Source organism: Danio rerio, chromosome 18 (genome assembly GCF_052040795.2).
Source record: "Danio rerio strain M-AB ecotype USA chromosome 18, GRCz13ab, whole genome shotgun sequence".
Lineage (NCBI taxonomy): Eukaryota > Metazoa > Chordata > Actinopteri > Cypriniformes > Danionidae > Danio > Danio rerio.
This window is the reverse complement of record NC_141038.1, coordinates 30800745-30806962: the sequence shown is the minus strand read 5'-3', so window position 1 is coordinate 30806962 and position 6218 is coordinate 30800745. Positions and strand designations below refer to the sequence as shown.

At 35.1% G+C, this 6218-nt stretch overlaps 1 long non-coding RNA gene across 1 annotated transcript in view; it reads left to right on the top strand.

Annotated features, from left to right (window-relative positions):
• The first annotated feature begins 2364 nt into the window (after window positions 1-2364).
• The window catches only part of LOC147832852 (uncharacterized), a 148203-nt gene continuing 144349 nt past the window's right edge, over window positions 2365-6218 (top strand). The window contains exon 1 of the long non-coding RNA XR_015515071.1: window positions 2365-2432. This is a non-coding gene — a long non-coding RNA (uncharacterized LOC147832852). The remainder of the gene's footprint in view (window positions 2433-6218) is intronic.

Genomic DNA, 6218 nt, shown 5'->3' with positions numbered 1-6218 from the left:
TTAGAGTTTTTCACATATTCTTGTTAACTGACAACTTATTAACAATTTGTAATGTTTTTGTATAAGTTGTTTACAATTTAAGACTTTTTATTAAAAAAAAAAAAAAAAAGGTTTTTATCTACAAGGTATCTATAAGGTTCTTTATGTGAGCCAATCAGTATTAGCTTTCTTTGTCATCCCACCGGATTAATCCATTGAGAATGGAAAAGACCAGAAAGAAAAATTTTGAAGAAACATGAAACTGAAAAGATGTGTGTAAATATGATGATTTAAATATGACATTTTTATTTTTTATTTTTTAATTTTTTTTACATTAAGATTAAGTGCTCTATTTTGATGTTCCATGCGCAGAGCGCAAAACGCAGGGCACAAACGCTTTCAGGGCGTGTCAGAACGCGTTTTTGCTAATTTAAGGACAGGAAAACCTGCTTTGCATGATGGTGCATGGTCTAAAAGGGTTGAGTTTATTTTCTTAATGAGTTATAGGTGTGTTTTGAGAATAAACCAATTAGAGTCCCATCTCCCATTACCCTTAAGAGCCAGCTGCGTCGCGCCAAGAGGACATTCGCTATTTACAGGACGCAAAGTAAGTCTAAGTGGAAAAAATGAGCATTTCACAAGCAAACAGTTAACATTTAACAGTTTTTTAACAGAAAACTGATAAACAGAGCATCTACTGCGTGAGAATGAGAGATAATGGAACTACTTTAACATTCGCTCTTGGATAGGGAAACCTTTACGAACAGACATCAATTAGCCTATAAATATATAATTTTTTTTGTTAAGCGCAAATATTCGTTTCAAAACTGTTTCTGAATTCAGTTATAATTTCCAGCAAACGAATAAATGAACAATAATAACAAAAACCTGAGTTATATCCTAAAACACATGCTGTGCCCCATATGGTCTAAAACCTGGCAGGTGGGCAAATCTAAGCTTGTTTTTAATAAAACAAATATAAATATGGATATAATAAATAATACTGCTAATAATAATAACATTATACAAAAAAGCAAATTGTTATGAATGAACTGAAAAAGCCTCCTGAGATAAAGAAGACATAAAAGCAGTGATTTTTTATATTTATGTAGGCTAGAAAATAGTATGTTTTGTAATATTTTAATCCTTTATATTTATATCCTATATCTATTCTTATTATATCCTATATATATCCTTAATATTTAAATTTTTTCATATGTAAAGATATTTGCCTATTGCTCTCTTGTGCGTATTAAGCAGTGTGTAAGCGAGGCGCAACTCTACGCCGGAGTTTAGACCAGTATAGTTTCTCAAAATAGCAACGCGCCAGCAGTGCGCCTCAGAACAGCTTCCTTTTTAGAACAGAACGCCTATGGGGGCACAAATGAGCGCTAATGCATTTGCTATTTAAACAGCGTAGCGCAACGCCTCAAAACGACTCTTGCCGCAAGCTAAAACTATTGCGCCGCGCCTTGATCCACACTGCTCCATGTGTATGATAGGGCCCTAAATGTTAAATTTTACATTGTTGGAAAAGAATTTAAAAAAAAAATAATTATATATTAACTGTAAAAAATATTTTTATTTGTGTATATATATTTTATATATTATTTTCAGTGCTTATTTAACTCATTTGCTCATTGTCTGTTTTCTTTTAAAGTATTTAGATTTGATATTAAGCCTTGAAGGGCATTTATTAATTTAATTCATGAGGCATAAAATTCAATAAATCACATAAAGCATAAATTTCAATAAATATGATCATATTAATTACATAAAATTAACATCTGCACTTGGCAAAATATTTAATACAGCCTTGTATGATTTAATACAGCCTTGTATGATTAATTAAATGATGGTCCATTTGAGTATTAGTAGACTGTCTGCTTAATATCTGTTTATACAGACATTCAACAGTCATTTTACTGACTATAAGAAACTTTGCAAGTACATGTCAACTTACACAAACCCAAACACTAACCCCAACCCTTACCCTAACCTAACAGTTTACTTATTATCTAATGAGAATTAGTTGGCATGTAGATGCAATGAAACTTATTTCAACAAAACGGATTATCAATATAAAGTGTGACCATATATATATATATGACAACTTCATTGTTTTATTTTCAGACCACTTAAATTTCTTAAAACGGTTAACTTAATCGATTTGTTTTTGGGATAACATGAATGAACTGTGTTTAATACATTTTTTTACAGTAAACCCTTTCTTAAAAGCTGGTTTCTGACCGCTGTCAATTTTGTTGTTAGCCATTGATTATGCATTGTATGAGTAAAACCAATTTGCATAAGCATATTAAAGGCATACAACCCCCCCTTAAAAAAAACTACTATAGAAGTCAATAGATATGTTTCCAGCTTTCTTCAAAATATCTTATTTTGTGTTTAATAAAAGAAAGAAACTATTTGCGATGAAAAACACCTCTATGTATGTGTGCGTGTGTGTGTGTGAATATGGGTGTATGGGTGTTTCCCAGTACTTGGTTGCAGTTGGAAGGGCATCCACTGCGTAAAACATTTACTGGATAGGTTGGTGGTTCATTCAGCTATGGCGACCCCTGATGAAAAAAGGGACTAAGCGGAAAGAAAATTAATGAATGAAATACCCCTTTAAATGAACAGATGAGGGAAATTACACCATCATAATAGTTTGGTTATACAATATATTTAATACTATAGACTATATAATTCCGACTTTGTGCAGTTTAAATAAATCTTGTTTTTCTGAGCAGAACAACTCTTTTAGCATTGCCTTAAACCTTGTATAAGCACTCATCTCAAGTGTCCTATAATTTAAAAGAGGTTCTCAGTAGGGCACATTAAACATCACACCACTGGACAGACAGTTGACAAAGTCTGTATGTGTTACCCTGAGGCAGTGAAGACAGAGAGTGAGAGAGAAATAGCCCACAGTGACCTTTCTATCCCATCACATCATGCTCAATCAGGAATCTTTAAGTTAGAGAGTGAGATGGTTAGACAGACAGAAATGAGTGAAGCGATGTTTGACTGTTCTTTTTGATGAAGCATCAGAACTGCCTGCTACTGTAACTCATGTCTGAGTGAGACGATCATCACTTTGGCATGCCTGTCAGATCCCGCTGACACTGAGGGAGATAAATCTGGCTCAACCAAACGGGAAATATGTTCCATAAAGCTGGTGAGCACCAAATAATGAGAGAGAGAGAAAAAAGGGACTTTTGAAAAGCACAATGATACAGTATTGCTTACACTTTTATTTTATAGAAAGTGTTTTATTTTTGTTTTTTTTTATAGGGCAGGAAGATGGAAGATTTGTTTTCTTCCAATAAAAAAAGGTTACATTTGTTAATTAACAAAATTGTATAGCAAGTGTGTACTTTACAGTGTAGTGCCCAATGTATTGTTGCAGATGTAAGTTATTGACAGATGGGTAAATGAAAATCAAATGCGAAAACAAGCACAACATCGAAAGATGCATTATAATTATAATAGTAGAATAGCAAGGCATATCAATGATTATTTAGGCTTGAATATGATTTTTTTTTTTGGTGCATATAAATCCATGTATATTATGAAGTTTTAACATTTATTCATTCATTCATTTTCTTTTCGGCTTAGTCTCTTTAGTAATCGGGGTCGCCACAGCGGAATGAACTGCCAACTTATCCAGCAAATGTTTTATGCAGCAGATGTCTTTTCAGCTGCAACCCATTAATGGCAAACATCCATACACACTCATTCACACACATACACTACTTTGGGCATGTTTTTGGACTTGTGGGGGAAACCGGAGCACCTGGACGAAACCCACGCGCACACGGTTAGAACATGCAAACTCCACACAGAAACGGCAACTGACCCAGCCGAGGCTTAAAACAGCAACCTTGCTGTGAGGCAAACGTGCTGCTCACTGTGCAGCCTAAGTTTTAACATACATTATTGAGTTTAATTTTATGCATTATATTTATATCCATTATAAATCAAATAGATCACTGCATATTTACTTAATGAGTTGCATCTATTTGCATGTTTGCAGGGTATTCAATTACATTGTTTGAAAACAACACACCAGGCAGTGGAAAATTCCTAAGATTTTGTTCCATATAGACATGATGGCATCACGCAGTTGCTGCAGATTTGTTGGCTGCACATCCAAGATGCAAATCTCCTGTTCCACCACATGCTAAATGCGCTCTATGGGATTGAGATCTGGTGACTGTGGAGACCGTTTGAGTACAGTGAACTCATTATCATGTTGAAGAAAACAGTCTCAAATGATTTGCATTGTATGACATGGTGCGTTTTCCAGCTGGAAGTAGCCATCAGAAGATGGGTACACTGTGGTATTAATGGAATGTACATGGTCAGCAGCAATGCTCAGGTAGATTGTGGTGTTGACACAATGCTCGATTGGTACTAATGAGTCCAAAGTGTGCCAAGAAAATACCCCCCCCCCCCCCCCCGCACCACCACTAGAACCGTTGATAGAAGTTGATGCCAAATTCTGACCCTACCATCTAAATGTCTCAACATAAATCGAGACTCATCAGACCAGGCAACATTTTTCCAATCTTCTATTGTCCAATTTTGGTGAACCTGTGTGAATTGCACCCTCAGTTTTCTGTTCTTTGCTAACAGAATGGCACCAAGTGTGGTCCTCTGCTGCTGTAACCCATCTGCCTCAAGGTTCAATGTGTTGTGCCTTCAAAGATAATCTTCTGCATATCTCAGTTGTAACAAATGACTATTTGGCATTTGCCATGGCATTGGGCCCACAGAACGCCACTCAATTGGATATTTTCTCTTTTTCAGACCATTCTCGGTAAACCATAGAGATGTTTGTGTGTGAAAATTCCAGTAGATCAGCAGTATCTGAAAAACTCAAACCAGCCATGTTCAAAGTCACTTAAATCAACATTCTTCTACAGTCTGATGCTCAGTTTGAACTGCAGCAGATTGTCTTGACCATGCCTAAACACTTTGAGTTGCTGCCATGTGATTGGCTAATTAGAAATTGACATTATGAACAGTTGGACAAGTGTACCTAATGAAGTGGCCGTTAAGTGTATATATTTATATATTCATTCATTTTCTTTTCAACTTAGTTGCATTGTTAATCAGAGGTTGCCACAGCAGGGTGAACCACCAACTTATCCAGCATATACGCAGCTGATGCGATTCCAGCTGCAATCCATCACTGGAAAACATCCAAACACACTCATTCACACACATACACTACGGACAAACTAGCTTACCCAATTCATCTACACCACATGCCTCTGGACTTGTGAGGGAAACCAGTGCACCAAGAGGAAACCCATGATATACACACACACATACACACACACACACACACACACACACACACACACATTTTTTTTTTATATTGGTCAAAAATGTTTGGTTTATTAAAATTATTTGTGTGAAGCAAACTGGATTTTTAATAGACAAACTAACAAACCTGGTCATTGTGAAATTAATGAAAAAAATATAAATAAATAAATAAATAAATAAATAAACATAAAACACCAAGTCAAACACACCAAAACAAGATAATCATTGTTTTAAATGTATTATTAATTTACATTTTTTATGTTGTATTTGGAATAATATCTACTGTATAGACAGAAATACTGTTCATTCTTTTGTAATTTTCTATGTTTATTTATTTTTTCTACCTGATGTTAAGGATAAAACTGACTGTAAGAACCACTAGAGAAGATATGCACTAACAACTAACAAAAGAGTACTTTGACTCATGGGAGTGCCTTTTTGGCACCAAATGGCCTAATGCATAAAGATAAAGGATTTATTACTAAATTAGAATGGACAGTCTCTGTGCGAAACAATATACAGTCATTAACAAAGCATCTACAAATTATTTATGTAATTTCAACAATGTTTTTACTTGTAATATTTTACTTGTACTTCCGCCACACTTCCAATATCCATTAGCAAGTAACTCTGAAACCAATAAATGTCACTTTAGCTTTCACCTAATTAAAACAATAGATATCACACAGCAAATTGTGGTGTCATTCACAAAGCTCTTTCTCTCTGCGCTGCAACTTCCTCTAGCCACTTATGCGGAAGGATGGTATAAATAACCGTCATTAAAACGCCAAGCAATGGGCACAAAACCACATTACTGAAATTAGCCAGCACGCACCACTGTAAACAAGACTGACCAGCTTTTTTATGGATAGGATGAGAGGGAAACATGACTGAAAGAAAGT